Source organism: Ambystoma mexicanum, chromosome 8, assembly GCF_040938575.1.
Source record: "Ambystoma mexicanum isolate Mex_15411 chromosome 8, UKY_AmexF1_1, whole genome shotgun sequence".
In the NCBI taxonomy this organism is placed as follows: Eukaryota; Metazoa; Chordata; class Amphibia; order Caudata; family Ambystomatidae; genus Ambystoma; species Ambystoma mexicanum.
Genome location: NC_090929.1, coordinates 944061371 through 944078797, shown reverse-complemented (window position 1 = coordinate 944078797; position 17427 = coordinate 944061371).

The window sequence follows — 17427 nt, the reverse complement described above, 5'->3', positions numbered from 1 at the left end:
GAAGCACCAAGTGACAAAGCTTGGTGCATGGTACCATATACGTTTCAGATTGTACTACAGATGAGCATTCAAGCCGCAGTAACATTCTAAAAAGGTACAGAACACTCCAGGGTTGATCAGACTCCAAAAGAAGATTGAGAGTGCAGTGTAGTGCAGTGTCCAACTCCCTTGCATCAAAGGTTCAGCTTTACTCCATCCAGTACTCGAGATTATAGAGCTCAATGATCTGGATGCAGAGTAGCTCAAAACCCATAACCTCTTTCTGTTTGAGAAAAGATAGTACAAGAAGGCATAATCAATCTCGTACAGCTTCTGGCTTGTCTTTCTAAATGCAAACATAAGAAAATTGAGAGATAAAAGAACAGATATCACACTTTTTCTCTTTCTGGAAGTGTTGCCATCGCTCCGCTGGCACTATCTGGTAGCTTAGTCCCAACAGTTATTGGTACTGATAAGTGTAGCCTACCTTTAGAACTCATTACACCAGAATGCCTTCATATCTATGATTCTGAAGGCTCTTGTGATTTTTATTCACATCAGTTTTAGTATTCTACCGCAGGAATTTTTAGTAACCTTGCTAGAGACCACTTTCCTTCAAACGTTTAATTCTCGCCAGACTCTGGTACATCTCGCAAACATTCACCCAGCAATCCACTTTTTCAAACTAGTGTACAGATGCAGAATTAGTGGTTGTGAGCTTGTAGGAAAGGCAGACCCCTGCGCTGGACTGGTTCTCAAAGGGACTGGCTTCTTCCTGCTGCAGTGTGTAAGGTTTCAGTGGGACAAGCTCACAAATTCCCGTATGTCGAGGTAAGAAAGATAGTTGAAACCCCTTATGCATTAGAACTGGATCCGTAAGAAATTCAATCACATCTGGTTGGTCTTGATAAATGAACGGTAAAGACACTTGATTGTGCATTTAGTCTTGATTAAATCGGCACGTAATTGCCAGTGGATAACTGGGCACGTGAAGTGCTGGTCACATGAGGAAAGCCAACATGTGTTTCGACCGTAGGTCTTTATCAAGGCTGTGCAGATGGTGGTGAGGTGCAAGGGTTTATTGGTGACAAAAGTTTCCGTGATTTATCGCAACACAGCATATCTTATGACATTAATAAAGTGAAATTGACGTACAGGTTTCATATTTATATTGTGATTGGTGTGGTGAGTGGTGTTGTGACGTGTAACATTAGCATTTTGGTATATACATAAAACTCATGTTGGATACGTTTTTGCACCAAGGAAAGACACGACACAGGAAAAAGGGAGAACAAGGGGTTGGTTGGCTAGGGTGCCTGTATTCAGCTGTTTCTAATTAATGGCTGGTAAGATATTTTACAGGAATATTTGGACGAGTGCTGGCCCTTGAGTAAGGATGCTGGCTAGCCACTGGAGGAGAAGAAAAAGGACAGAGTTTATGACAGCATGTTAGCACTGGGTGGGGCGTTGATTGAGCAAGTGCTGCAAAATCACATGATTACTGGTGCATCACAACGGTGCCTGGGTGGGTGCTTCTGACTGGGTGGGAGGGCAAGTAGATGCCGGACCGGTTGTGGCGTGTGGCCCTGGATGTGAATATGGCTGACAACCTAAAGGCAAGTATATATTGGGCAGTTAGGGCAATGGATGAACAATGGTACTAGAGATAACTCAGGTGAGCCATATAAAGAGGTGCGATAGGCATTTCTGTTACTCATTTACGAACAGTGCTAGCTGCACAATGTACTTGAAGCAACAGTGTTGGCTGGGAAGGGAAAATGAGATGCATTCATCCCCCTCATTCCACTCATTCTGACAGACATGCTGTTCTCTTTGAATTCCCGGTCAGGCTGGCATTCAGAATCACGGTCAACAAGGCACAGGGCAGGTCAATCAAGTGCATTAGTATCAATTTAGAGTCTCTCTCTTGCTCCCACAGTTATATGTTGCGTATTCTAGAGTGGGTTCCCCGAATCAGTTGTACATCTTTGCTCCAACTGGAAAAACAAAACATTGTTTAGAAACAAGCCTTACAATGAACATGTACAACTATTAGTTTCAGAATTCAGTTTTTAAGGACAAAAAATGGTCTAAAAAAGTAGTGCAGTTTTCTTTTTTACCTTTCTTATGGCACCTTTGCGAAAAGCGTAAAGCTACCTGAAGGTATTTCTAACAAATAGTACCTATGAGAAAATGAAATTCCAGGCCACGCTGGATACATAAACTAGGAGGTAATAAAAAAAAAGTGGGGATTTAATGCAGTGCAGTAATGGCTATACTCCCCAGCCTCACCTTACTTAACGTATCCGTTGCGGCTGGTTGACTGTGGCCGGCGTCCCAGGTGAATACGGGCAAACACGGAGTCGAGGCGCTTCTTTGGGACCCGCCCTTTCTTATGACCCTTAGCTGAGGGCTGCTGGGCCAGAGACTGCCCTGTGGGGGCTGGGTGGGGTGTTCTAAATGGAACTCTATAGCCAATTGGCTGTTGGGCGGGATTGTAGGCGGGGATTTGCTTTAAAGTACGAAGCAGCCTTGGTGAGGATCTGGCAGGGAAGCCACATGCATGGAGCGCTTTTAAAATTCAAATAAATGCCCATTAAATGTCTTCCATGTGGTTGCTTTACCCAGTGCCACCAGAAGCAGCCTTACTTCACCAAAAATCCACTTCTAAAATGGATTGATGATCGCAATGCTAGGATCTACACGCATGTTGCACAGCTTAGTAAAGGGACAATCGGGTGACGGAGGTGGGATGGGAGGCAGTGGTTTGCTTTAAACTAGGAAGCAGCCTTGGGGTGGATCTGGCTGGTAAGCCGCGTACATGGAGTGCTATTAAAATTCAAAGAAATGCCCAGCAAATAGCTTCTATGTGGCCGCTGTACCCAGGGCCACTAGCAGCAGCCTTACCTCACCGAAATCTGCTCCTAAAGTGAAGTGCAATAGATGGCTACCCTTAGCAGTACTTCTAGGTGCAATACAATAGCTGTGGTTCACCATTTTTCTAAGTGCAATACAAAGCCTACTCTTCTCAATTCTTCTAGGTGCAATACATTAGCTGCGCGTTACTCTTCATCTAGGTGCAATACATGGATACCATTTGCAGTGCAGTACATAAGCTACCCTTCACAATTCTTCTAGGGCAATACATGGCTACGTTTTCCAGTTCTTCTAAGTATAATACATGGCTACCATTTGCAGTTCTTTAAAGTGCAATAAATAGGCTACCCTTTGCAGTTCTTCTAGGTGCAATACATAAGCTGTGCTTCGTGAATTCTTCAGTGTCATTTTTTAAATGTTTTTATTTATATTAAAGTGTCTTCTTGATGGTTATACAGAAAAGAGACAACCTTTAGCCACATTGTAATCCAAGTGCATAACAAAGCGAAAAAACCTTAAGAGCTACATGAATAATAAAAAATAATACGAGACCACACATGTAAATCAAAATTCTAAGTGCATGTATAACACTATATATCTCCAAGTAAAGTTCAATGTCATCGTCCTATTTGGTATTCAGTTAGTTTACCCCTTGTGTGGTCTTGGTGAAGTTTAAAATCAGAAATGTAACGAAAGCCAATGTTATGGTCACCTTTTCAACATCCAAAAGGATCGTACACCATTCGTCTAGATCTTCGACAATATTTGTCTAATACTTCTTTCATTAGCATGGTTCGCTCATTTTCTAAAGCCGGGCAACTCATGACAAGATGCCTCAGTGATTCCACTGAATCAAGAGCTTGACAAAGTCTGCATGATACCAGTTACTGTTTTTCCTCTGCCACTGTACTTCTCTGGTCGGGAGCAGGTTTAACCTGAAGAGCAAACATTGTTTCCTAAAAAAACAATTAGGAAACAATTGTAGATATCCTGGGACTGTAGTCAGTTTCCTGGAAGCCCCCATAAATTTGCCATTTCCTTTATATTTAGATCTTTCTTCCATGGTGATTATCCAGTCTATAGCAAACAATGTCTTCTTCGTTTTTGTTTGGGTTGCCAATCAGAGTTTGTGTGGTTTCTCCTAAATCTGTCTATATAGCCTTACAATTAAGGTCCCATTCCACTAAGGTTGACTCTTTTCCTTCGGAAAGAGCCGTTTTCAATACCACAAAGCCTCCTTTTGAGTTTGCTTCCATACGATTTCTGAAAAAATGACAACGTTTTCCAGGTAGCTAGGGCTTTGAGTGATGTCAGCCCCAGTTCCATCCTGATAGCCTGTATCGGAGTTGGCTTTGGAAGGCCCTGAACTTTCTTCCAGAAGATACCTTCTATCTCTGCCCAGTTTTCCAATTTAAAGTTAAAGGAGGACTCTGCACCATAAATTAGGATTGGGGCGGCTTTTGAGTGATAGAAGGTGACCACAGGGAGCATCGAGAAGCCACACATTTATTTTTAGAACCAATCTCTCTTGGGCCGCAAGATTCTGTGCTTTTGTTCTAAGTAATTCCATTCTTGGGACATCAATAAAACTAGTGTTCATGCATGCTCCCAGGTAGATTAAGGATTTTGTCACCAGCATTTTCACTCCCTGTAGTTTCCACTCAAACCCTGTTTTACCACCATGTGATGTCTGTTCTCCCAGTTGAAGGATCATTTGATTTTTTTGGGGGTTCATCATAAGACCATTCGATTCAATATACAATTTGAGTGCTTCCAACTGTCGTTGTAGCCCAATGGGGGTTTGGTCCACCAAGACCACATCATCGGCATACAACAATCTTCCGTTGGTCATATTTGCTAGTTTAGGAGGAAAGCATCTAATATCCATGAAAGCTTCATCAATGTCTGAAATAAACAAGTTAAAAAGCTCAGGTGCCAAAGGGCAGCCCTGCTTCAGGCCCTTACTAGTCTGTAAGACCCTGTTCAAGAGGCCCTGCATGTTCAGTCTGATCTTCAAGTTAGTGTCTGTATACAAGTCCTGTATTGGTTCAGCAGGTTGTAGGGGCATCCCCATTGATGTAATTTGTTCCAAAGTTTTGGGCACATAATCGTGTCAAATGTCTGCATTAGATCGACAAACGCCAGGTAGATCTTCGTTTTTTTCCCTCTCTTCAGGCCTTCAATAAGTTCAGAATGAAAATGTTTAAAGATGGCCCTACTGCCTTCACAAAACCTGCTTGCCAGATATCTTGGTGGCCTGAGATATAAGTCCACTTGACCAAAGATTTTAAGATCATGGAGGCAAAGATATTTCCCGGGACGTCCAACAGACCGATAGGGCGATAGTTCGACAGATCTGTTCTTAGCCCTTTTTTATAAATTGGAACAATTATTGAAGCCTTCCAGGAACGAGGGATTCTACGAGCCTTAACTATGTAGTCAAACATGATGGCAAAAAAGCTGGCTCATTTAGCTTTTTCTTGTTTTGAGATGGAATTACTCAGGCCATCTGGCGCAGGAACCTGCACGTTTGATGACTTATGTATTACTTCAAGAGTTGCCTCTGGCTGGATTTCAAAGGTGCCCCATTTCCCAGCTTTTGTCTGCAGCTCAAGAGCTGAAACTTTCTCATTCATACGGTCATTAAATTTACTGAAGTATGTGACCCAAGTTGTTGCTGATATGGATGATGTCAGTGCCTCCTGTAGAGTATCAGCTTGGTTGATCAGGGCCCACATGTCTCCAGTGTTTCTTGATTTCATTTTGTTAAGCATCTCTACTGAGTCTTTTCGCAGCTGATTTTCATTATACATTTTCTGCCAATTTCGGTATTGCTGTCGTGCTTTGATCTTTAGCTGGCCAACTTGAGAGTTTTCCTTAGCAATGTCCACAATTTTAATTTTCAGCATTTTTCCTTTTTGTTAGCCACCACAGGATCATAGACATGACGATGTACGATTCTTGGATAGCTAGACCAACCCTTCTTTATCTCAAATTGAGAGAAATGGTTCAGATAAGTCTTTTCAACCCACTAGCATATTCAGGTAGAGTAATGATGTTTCTAAGGTTCTCAGTTAAATTGTTTTAAGTGGTGGGTTGCTATTTTCAGTCTATTACGACCTTGCCTGACTTCCAGGTTTAAAGGATATGACTCTGCATTTTGCTCTGTAGCCTCGGATAAAGATAAACTCAGCAGATTATGATTGCTAGTCGTCATATTTTCAACTCTCATAGTGTCCTTGGGTGACAGCATGGTTTTTGAAATACAGATGTAGTCCAAGATCTTACAACCATTCTTGTCATTCCGGGTAATCTGCCCTGGAATATCTCCAATGATGTTTCCGTTAAGAATAACCATGTCTTTCATGGCCATAGTCAGCCTCCACTGATGTCCTCGTGTCTCTGAGGCCATTGCTTTTACAGGATCTATGTCTGTATGTTCTCCATTTTTATCAAGACATGTGCAATTAAGATCTCCAGTCAGGATAAACCAAGGAGCTTTCCAGCGGATTCAACATTTGTCAATATAATCTGATATCACGGTTGGAAAGTTGAGACTGGCAATACTGACTGGGTTCCAGTATAAATTCATCAGAATTAAGGTTTTCTTCGTCTCGTCGTTCCGAATGAGCAAGTTCCCCACCAGTATTTGAATTAGAGAATTAGGCGTTATTTCCTCCTCCACTGTGAATTGTAGATGGTCCTTTATAAGAATCAAAAGGCCTGACATCGGACGACCCGTAAATCCCTTCACTGCTGGATTGAGGTAGACAGAAAAGCCGTCAACTGTTGGAACCAAACTTAGCCAAGTCTCCTGGAGCCAAATTAAATCATGCTCTCCATGTGAACTCTCCCTTGGTAAACAAGTGAACATGACCTCTAGTGTTCCAACTTGCTACCGTTAGTGGTCTACAATCTGTTTGTTGGCGCATCTATGGCATTTTGATTTTATCCGCTACTAAGCCCATCAGCTACTTCCAGTTTTCTTCCGTTCCCTTTATTTCAGTTCTCAGGGTTTCTTTTTTCATGTTAGCAATATTTGTATCTTTCCAATGATTTTGTTCTGATCCACAATCTCTTTTTCTGATCCTGTCTGCGTTCTCTTGAATTAGATCTGTCCCTGTGGCTATCAAAATTCCAGTTACTTTGTTGAGTATACCGTCCTCGCTGTTTTGGGGCCGTTTTCCTAGGTGATCTGATCCTGACCTTTTGGTCGGTCAGGTCGAACCCTTGTCTCAACCTACACACTTCTTCTTTCAGTAACTGCGCAATTAATGGAGTTGTAGGAAAAATGGTCCACTTGTCTGTGCGAGTATCATCACAGCATTCAATGATCGCCAGGTCGTCTGAACCCAAGAGTCTTAATGAAGGAACCTGATGAACCAATCTGAGGACGCTCGCTCTGTTTAAGATCAGACAATCTGATCATTTTATTAGTCTTTCCATCAACAGACCTTCTTGATGATAAATATCCAACCGTTTATTAAACTCTGATTTTTCCGATCTTTCTTTTTTATCATGAGAGCGGGCTGGTGATTTTTGTTCCATTTCTCGGCTGCTTCTTGTCGATGGTCTTGATTATTTCAGGGGTGAGATTACATAGTAGTTCACACTACCCCCCCTCGGAAGGTTGTTGTACTTCGTACAAGACTCTGGGGGGACCTCCACATTTTCCGGTTGTTCTTTTGGATGCTCTTGGGGTTTTTCCTTTACCTGTTTAGGCATACCGGTACATTTCTTAGATGGTGCACTCGGGTTCTTGGTTTCCTTAGTTTTATAGGGCTGTTTCATCAAATTGGTCTTTCGGTTGCACTTGGGATTTTTTTTCTACCTGTTTGGACATGGGGGTAGATTTCATAGATGGTATGCTCTATTTCCTAATGTCCTCATGTTCAGAGTGCCATATTTCGTCAGCTTACCATGTTACACAGATGTATACCCACAATTGGTTCCTGGGCGATTCATAAGGCAAACTATAGAGTTTGTTTTGTTCAGTATTATGGGCCCCAAAAGTTTATTCCTCTGGGCTAAAGTATGGTTATTGGATACAGATTCTGACTTCCGAACAGCCTCTACTTCTTCAGTCTTGGTTGTCAATCATTTGAGACTGATCAGAATGTTCACTTTGATCTGTGATTGAGTATGTCGACATATCCATTAAGTCAATTGAGGATTTTTCGAGGGACTCATCATCTTCTTCCTGTTCATCCTGTCGCTTAGTAGGAAAGGTTGACCCTTTATTGTCGGTGGAAATTAGTTCCGTTGTCTGACTTTTAGGGCATTCTGAACTAGTTTGGGTTGATCTGTTATGTAAAGTCAAATTCTGAATAAATTGTCTCGTACATTCATTCTTTGTTTAATCGGCTGTTTTTTATTTTTAGACTTCTTTCGCGGGGGTTGTTTTGCCCCAGTAGTTGTTCCAATTGATCTTTTGATTACTTGCATTACTTTTGCTGTTATCTTTTTTGCCATTCAGCTGCCTTTGCACAATCTTCTGGTTGTTGAAAATAGGGCATATTTGAGGTGGACAATTCAATGTTTTTTCTTCCTCCCAATGGTACTGCTAAATGTGTTTGTCTTTTCTTTCTCCTGGCCACGTTAACAGATCTGAAGTCCTGAATATCAAACCTTCTCGATTTACTTAAATGTTTCTTTTTCGATGATTAGAGGATCAAGCATAGTATGCATTAAGGTAGCTACGTTTGCAGTGCTATTGTCTAGGTCTTTTTGGATAGCTGTTACGAAACCCTCTATGTAGATCATTTTCGTATGTTGCATAGCTAGCATGGTTGTCTGATCCTTAAGCTGGTCCCCTATGTGCTCGTAGAGGTTCATAAAAGGGGCCAGAATGGATGTGAGGGTCGTAAGGGTTGCAAAGTTATTTTCTACATCCATGTTGGTATTGTTTGGTTTAATTGTGTTTTGTTTCTTTGTCCAAGAGTGGCACTCGGAAACAGTTCTCACAATCCTTTTCCCCATTTGGGTACGGATTCGATGTGCCCTTATTTTCACCATCCTGCCTGCAATTTGATGCTGAAAATCTCACCGGGAGCGGGGGTCGAGTTTGTTCACTCACCTCTGATTTCTTCTTCCGGAGTACCAAGTCCTCCGCCACCGTCTGTGAAGGGGTCCAAACGTCCACAATCTCCATTTTCTGTTCAGCCGCGCGCTCAACCATGCGAAGAATACTAAGAACACTGGTTGTTTCTGGCAAATTCAGCCCTGTCAGCACAGGTGACCAAGAGACTGGGCACGAGCCGCGGGTCAGCTTTCACAAGGCTGGTTCACAGCTACTCCACAGCGGCCGAACACTTGGCCAAACACTCTGTTTATGGCGGGTGATTTGCTGGTACAGGCTCCTCCTTTTGGCAATAGAAATGGCAAAGAGACTCAGCAGCACAGTTTCTGTAGAAAAATGTCCTGTAGGGCCAACACTCGGCCAAACTCTCACTTAGTGTAATACATAGGCTACCTTTGCAGTTCTTCTAGGTGCAATACGTTACATGTGCTTTGCAATTCTTCTTAGTGCATTACATTGTCTACCTTTGCAGCTCTTTTAGATGCAATACAATAGCTGCGCTTTACCATTCTTCTAAGTGTATTATATAGGCTATCCAGTGGAGAAAAAACAGCCTTGAGTAGGCTCCTGCCGAGGAGGGATATCCTTGATTTGGGGTGTGAAAATGACTTCAGCCTGAAAAGCACCAAAGCAGAAGGGGGGGTGGTGGGGAGGAATTCCTACACATATGAGGTTAAAGGGTAGGGCAAGAAATACAGGACCCAGAATGGCTGTTGACTCCAAATACGTTCAAAGGCAAAGAAAGAAATATGCTGGGCTGCTTTAAATACCCTGAGACTGAATTGAGGGCCACTATCATTTTGTGGCACAATGTAACTCTTGATGTGTTCAATAGGAACATTGACATTAGACCAGGACAATAGGTCCTGTTAGCATACAACCCTGTGCTTGATTCCTTTAATTAGCCTTCCTGATACTGTAGATCCTCCTTGGTTTTAGGTATATCGCCTTATAGTTCCTGTAGGCTTGCCACCAAACCTACCACAAAGAATGCAAAGGTGTTCAACTGTTCTGTATTGTCTGCTGCATCCTCGCTGTGTTTTCTTAGTGAGAAAAGCCTTGTGAGTCTAAGGCTTTCCATTACTTTCCCTAGAATACTGCTTTCTTAGTCACATCTGCCATGAATGTGATGGATTTGCAGGCTTTGTCCTGAAAGAAGCCCTGTTCGATTTTCCATACTGATGGTGGTTCTTGGGAACGTTTATTTTTTATTTTTTCCCTTTATCCCATTTGTTTAAGTCCGGTGTGATTTTCATTTGGAGCAGATTTGACGCCCCGATTTTCAGCCTAGATCACATGTTTTTATAACTGAAAAGGCTCTGCAAAATTCGGATATGATATGACTTTTATAACGTGCCTATACACAAGTGTTCAAGACGCAACAAGGCAAGGGAGGGGGAACAGAGGTAGGACAAAAAACAATGATTTTACTAGGCCTTGTGACATTCACATTGTGCAAGTGAACAGGGAGGGGAGAAGTGCCAGGGGGTGGGAGAATGAAGAAGTGCAGGACAAGGAAAACGGAAACAACAAGTAGTGCAGCCAACGGGTGGCAAGTGGGGTGCTTGGAAGTGCAGACAAGTGTCTAATAAGTTCAGGAGAGGGGACTGTAGGGTTACAGATACAGACCACAAGTGCAGGGGGTGCCAAGAGGCAGTGCAGGTTTACAGCAGGACAGGCAGGGACCTGGGCCAGAATTGAAGGGTGGCCAGGTGCCCAGTGCGTGGACCAGACAGGAGATCAGCAGGGGAGAGGGAGAGAAGGCAGAAACAAAGAGGAAGGTCTTGATGTGCTTCCGGAACGGGAGCTGGTTCTACTCAAGTTTCAGAGAGACAGGCAGGCTGTTCCAGTGAGAGGTACCAGCCGAAGAACGAGATCTGCCCCAACTCGTTGCTTGGAGAAGCGACTGACCTTCAGGGAGTTGGAGTAGCAGAGGGCCCGAGTACGAAGATATCTCTGTAGAGAGAGTTGGAGGTATTGTGGTCCCTGTCCCCAGAAAGCCTTGTGGACGATGCAGAGGGTATTGAACCTGATTGTTGACGCCACTGGGAGCCATTGAACAGATTTCAGTGCTGGAGAGGTAAGATCCCTGGCCTTGAGGCCAAGGACAAGTTTTGCAGTCCTGTTTTGGATGAGTTGTAGAGGATGGAGAGTAGAAGCAGGTAGATTTAGGAAGAGGCTGCTGCAGTAGTCCAGCCTAGAGAGGACCTGAGCTTTGGGGACAGTGAGCTTCTGGGGGAAAGTGAGAAAAGGAAGAATACCTCTAAGGAGATGCAGCTGGTAGTTTGACTTCTTAGAGATGTGAGGAGAGTGGAGTCGAAGATGACCTCAAGGCTGTTAGCCTCACAGTTTGGAGCAAGAAGAGGGCCCAGGGCGGTCGGAAAGGAGGGAGCTGGTGATCCGATGAGGATCTCCGTCTTACTTGCATTAAGGCAGAGACCATTGGTGGCACACCACTCCTGGATTGCGGACAGACAATCCCGGGATATGAGGGGGAGAAGAGGCAGCTAAAAAAATAAAGGAAAAATAATTTACTCCGAGAATATCAAGGCTACACGCCCGCTGGGACAGGTATTGATATTTTATTTGTATCGCGCTCCTAGACCAGTGTTTCAGAGCACGACGAGGCAAGGGAGGGGAACACAGGAGAAACAAAAAAAAAACAATCTTACTAGGCCCAGTGACGTTGAGAACAGGCAAGTGCAGAGGACAGGGAAAGGGGGAAGTGCATGGGAGGGGGGGAGAAGTGGAAAGTACAGAGCAAAGGAATAAATAAAAAACTGTGGTAGTGAACCCAGCAAGTGCAAGGTTTAAGGCAACAGTCAGGGTGTGTCTGATAAGTGCAGAAAAAGGGGTGGGGAACTGTAGAGTTACAGCTACAGACCCCAGTGCAAGGGATTGCCAGGAGGCAGTGCGTGTGGGTGGCAGGGTGAGCAGGTACCTGGGCCCGAAAGTCAGAGGGTAAACAGGTGCACGATGCCGAGGCAGAACAGATTGGCTGGGGAGAGGAGGCGCGAAGGCAGAAGCAAAGGCGAAGGTCTTGAGGTGCTTCCAGAACCGGAGATGGTTCTCAAGTTTCAGAGTGGTAGGAGGCTGTTCCAGAGGGAGGCCCCAGCCAAAGACCGAGATCTATCCCCAGCTCGTTTCCTAGAAAAACAGCTGACCCTGAGAGAGTTGGAGGTGGAAGACCGAAGAGCTCGGGAGGGAAGGTATTTTGGGTCCAGGCCCCAGAAAGCCTTGTGGACAATGCAAAGGGTCTTGCATGTAATCCGTGCATCCACTGTGAGCCAGTGGAGAGATTTCAGGGCTGGAGAGATATAGCGATATAGTCTCGGGAGGATAGCTCAGGGGCAACATGCTCACCTTGGAAGCAAGATGACACAGGTTTGATCCCCGGGTCCACGCTTAGAAACCTTCTGGGTATTAAGCGCGTTATAAATAACCTATCATATGATCCCAGGGCTTGAGGCCAAGGATAAGTCTCACAGTCCTGTTCTGGATGAGTTGCAAAGGTCAGAGAGTAGAAGCAGGTAGATTTAGAAAGAGGCTGTTGCAATAATCCAACCTAGAGAGAACCAGGGCTCGAGACAGTGAGTTTCTGGGGGAAGGAAAGGAAAGGCAGAATACCTCTGATGTGGTACTGGGCGTGGAGAGCTGTCAGGGCGGAGAGGGTCAAAACTTGTGATGGATCTGGCCATGAACCATGTCTCGGTCAGACCGAGGACATCAAGATCTAGTTCTTCCAGGGGATGGCACATGTCGGAGGAGTGTTTGATGGCTGAGTGAGAATTGAGCATGCAATGTGGAGAAGGTTGCCACCCTTGAAAGACTTCAGTGGAGCGGTACAGGTCTGAGGTACGTCCTGCAGAAGTGTAGAAGGAGCCTGAGGGTGGGCAGGGGAGAAAGGAGGAGAGGACAAGGTAGCCAAGGAGGAGGATGAAGATGCCAGAGATGTGGCGGTGGAGGGAGACAACAGGGCAACCAGAGAAGAAGTAGAGGAAGCCAAAGGGCTTGCAGAGGAGCCAGAGAATGGAAATGACAGCAGGAGAAGAAAAGAAGTTAATGAGGTGCAGGAAGCGTCTATCAAAAAGGAGGAGGTTGGCCTGAGGGCCTTGGACCAAGATGGTGCCATTTAGGTAAACATTAATGATGGTCTTAAAGGAGGGGAAGGGGGCCAGGAGGGCCTCCCACCGGGTGCCACCATTAATCGGAGAGGAGAAGAAAGGAGAGAGCACAGCTACCATATGTGGAGTCCATAGGTCTAGTGAAGGAACGATAAAGAGGATGTCAGTGAGGGTCTGTCTGGAGGAAGTGCTGGTGTATGTATCCACGATAGGGAGGCCTGGGTTGGAGACCAGGATATCCCTTTTAAGCTTCTTCCTAACGGACTTAGTAAGGAGGACAGGATAGTCAACAGAGAAGCGGTTGGAGAAGATGGGAGAGACTGAGAGCACCATAGAGGATGCAGAGGGAAGGGTGAGAGGGTAATGCGGGGAAGCAGTGGAGTGGAGGGGCGGGTTAACAAAGGGGAGGGGAGGAGACACTAGGGGCAGGCACATGAAGGAGGAGTGCAAGCTGACCAGACAGGAGCAAGACCGAGGATATTAATTGGAAAATTAAATTACAATTCAAGATTGATTAGGCAGAACAGTCATGTAGTCGCAAGTAATAATCCAGTCAACAGGGCAGAATGGACCAAGCAAACCTGAAAGAAAAGAGGAACACAACAGGGGTAACAGCATTACGATGTAAATCAGTTAACAAAGCAAACGACGACCAAGGGAACCTGAAAGAAAAGACAAACACAACAGGGTAAACAGCATTACAATGTAAACCAGTTAACCGAGCAGAAAACGACCAAGAGAACGTGAAAGAAAAAGAGGAACACGCAAAAGGGGTGGCAGCAGTATGAAGTGAGGAACAACCAGGCAGAGCGGGGGCTAAGTAACAGAACAGAGATCAAGGAGCCTAGAGGAAGAGAGTGAAAAACATCAAGAAGTGGGCAGTATGAGTACACAGCAGTCAAGATAGACTCAAGAACAGCGCAGGCAAACAAAAAGTCCTAGAAAAAGAAAAAAGCAACAGAGCACTGAGTAGTAACAAATGGTAGGGGAAGGGGCTGGGATGTGGAAAGGGCCTGCAGGGACACGCAGCTGGTCGAACTGGGCAAGGATTGCAAGGTCTAGCGATGCAGGGATGTGCATGCGATCGAGGGATGTGTGAGGGCACAACTACACCTAGGTGAGAGAGCATATGCAACCAAGATTGCGCCCGATCTGGGGATGCACAGAGTGAACATACCAGGGATGCAAGGGGAGCACGAGAGCCTCACAATAAGGTTTGCGAGAGGCCCGCACAATCGGGATCACAGGGGAACGCGCGTGGCCTAGGGACGTAAGGAGCGTGGGAGCGCACATAATCAGAATGTGAGGAAACCACGGATTTGGCAAGGGCGTGTTGCTCAGTGTAGTTTCATCTGGATTTAATGTTCGCCAACTTCACCATTTGCACATTGATGATATCTTGCATTGCAAAAACCTACTCTCTGCACAGTATTCCGGTTCATGAGGAGAATGCATGCACATCGCACCAGAACGAAGGCAGCATTAATAGTTTTCCAAAGGCATGCTCTGAGTATTTCCTCCATTTTGACCAGGCGATACTATATACAAAATCTTTAAATACTTTGCTGTGAAATGTGTGCCCACCAAGTTGGGAAAGTGGTTGAGCCACATTGATGAATGAGTTGAAAACAATTATCTTCATGGTGATTCAGGTACTCTTAGGTGCTATCCCTCCTTCCCAACTCCCACACTGCCATCCCTTCTTGCCCAACAGGTTGCAAAGCAGGGAGCGCCAAGCAGTAAGAGTACCTGAATCGCCAAGAAGGCCATTTTTTCTTTGCCCATTTCAAGACAACATTCTACCTATCAACCATATTGAATAGAAAAACATATGTTTTGGCCCTACAAACCTTTCTTTCTCTCAGGTCCTGAAATGTTTTCGTATGAGCACAACCGCAATGTTTTACTTGAATAAAGGACAGCACAGCATCTCGCTCTTCTTGAGATGCAGCTATGGAAGGGACCAGTCAAAATAAAGTGTTTCGCTGTGGAATCCTATCTGACGGAGAAGAGAAAAAAATGGAGGCACAGTACTTGAGCAGGATTCATCCTGCCCCACATAAACGGGAGCTCAACAGAAACAGTTCTACAGAAATGCTCAGCCCCCCCATATGCCCTTTGGTGTCTTCAATGTTCGTCATGCCTGGGCACAGGGGAACGTTCTCTATGGGATGGTCTCCTCTTGGTTTGGTCAAGGAAGTTCTTCTGTGCTTTTCCTCCAGTTCTGCTCATTTACTGTACATTGCAGGATCTCACAGCCAGGGCTGGAATAGCCTATATGGAACTCTGGAGCAACCCATTTTATTTCCAAATGTTGTCATGGGGGGGAAAAGAGCTGGTTTTGCTGAAAATGTGTAATATGGGGCTACTTTGATAATTATTTCCAGGGCCCCTTTTGGTTCCTAGTCCACCCCTGCTCACAGCTGGTAACTGATTCGAAAAGCTCTCTTCTGGCCTTAACAGATCTGATGTTCAGACCTCCCATTGTACTGCAACAAATGAACTAGGTTTTGGATCTTTTATTTGAATAGTGAAGGGCTTAGTTGCTTCCCGCTCTTTCATTGCTGGTCTTGAGAGCCTGCTAATGAAAGCTATCTTGTGCACACTTCTGAATTTTGGAAGGAACCCTTGCCATCCGGGTTGTGGCCAGGAAAGATTCAACCATAAAACAATATAAATGGAAATTATGATTTTTCATTTTCAAAATACCTTTATTCGACACATTTGTCGTTATGCACACTATATAAAACAGTCATATTAAATACAGGATAACACCTAAGCCATTAGAACCTCTGTGTTAAAACATATTAAATCATTTAAGACCTTGATTCTTCCCTAATTGATGTGAATGTACTGTATAATAACCACTTTAAAAATATTCGTTTGTTTAACATGTCCTTTCTCCTTAACCATGATAAAACCACATTTTGCAACTGCAAAGAAAATGTCATCCCTGGTTGTTCTCCTGCATAAAATAGTGACGTCTACTGTTGACCTTATGCCATTTTGAAGGAATCTGTCCCTCAAAATACAGTTTGCGGTCCTGCAAATACAAGTGGCCTGCTAAAAGGAAGGGTTCAAATGTCCTCCACAGTTGTCAAACAGTATATACATTTATTTGACTTAGTTGGGGTCCCATTTGTACATCAGCTGCAACATGTTAATGTGATATGAAGAGATCACAATTGTCTTGCCTACATAGTATCCAGGTAATGTCCGTATCCAGATTTAAGCTTATTAGAACAATATGTGTTCAACATTTCAGACTCTTCCATTTTACTTGCCGCTTCCACTGCACGGTTATCCCAGTATTTCCCAATACGATTTTATCATCAGGCTCTTTAAAAAGCAATCAATCCTTTGAAAAAGCTTTTAAATGGTGATTTAGGATTACTTTTCCTCTGAATACAGGAATCTTGGTGGAATCATGCAAGCACTACATTTCAACTAGTTATGCCTGCTGGGTAACCCAAAATAATGTATTTTCTTTACAAAATGACATTAAGGCAGGTAACAAAGCATAGGCCTTTCTCACTCCTCAATGAGACTTCAATCTAGTTCTTGCCTCCCTTATGCTCAAACCTTTCACATCCTGTGATCAAGACCTCAACTTGAAGGGCTAGATCTCTGGTGGCAATCACTTAAACTGCACTTTTTGGGTAGCTTTGATTGTTAACCTCAAAGGATCCGTACTGCATTTTCCACAGAGTCAAATTGGTCCTCGGATGAGTGCCTCCTTCAATATGGACATTTTGATGAAATGCCATCTAATTGTTCTACCTGTATTTCAACCTAGACCTTATGCTTCTTCGGGTAAAGAAAGTCCCCATAATCGGGAGTTTTTCTGCTGTTGCAAAAGTTACCTTAAAAGAACCTTTCATGTTTGGTAGACTTTTGCTGGTAGCAACACACTTAAATGCACTATTGCTAGGTGAATAGTCTCCTGCATTGCAAGATTTTATGAAATGGGAGGCATTCAAATTTCTCAGCATCCTCCAGATTCCTTCCACAAGCAAAGGCAGCATTGTTAACATTTCAAAGCATGTCTGTTGGTCAGCTAACTGGTTCACTCATCCTGTTTTTTCCTATGATCATTCAGAGCTGCTGCTTTGCCCAACAAGTCTTGTGCAACCTCCTTTCTTGAGCCCTGCTGGGGCATATGCTGCATTCCTTCACTCAACCTTTTTTCTCTCCATATAATTCGATGCCCAACAAGTTGGATAGGAGGGAGAGCGGGATGACTCGGTATGAAAAAAGAGCGGGATGACTTGGTATGAAAAATTGTGCTTTGAGGTGATTCCAATCCTTCTAGTCACCTCATCTCTTGTAGGAACTAGTGAAAATTGGTGACACACTGGTAGGAGCGAG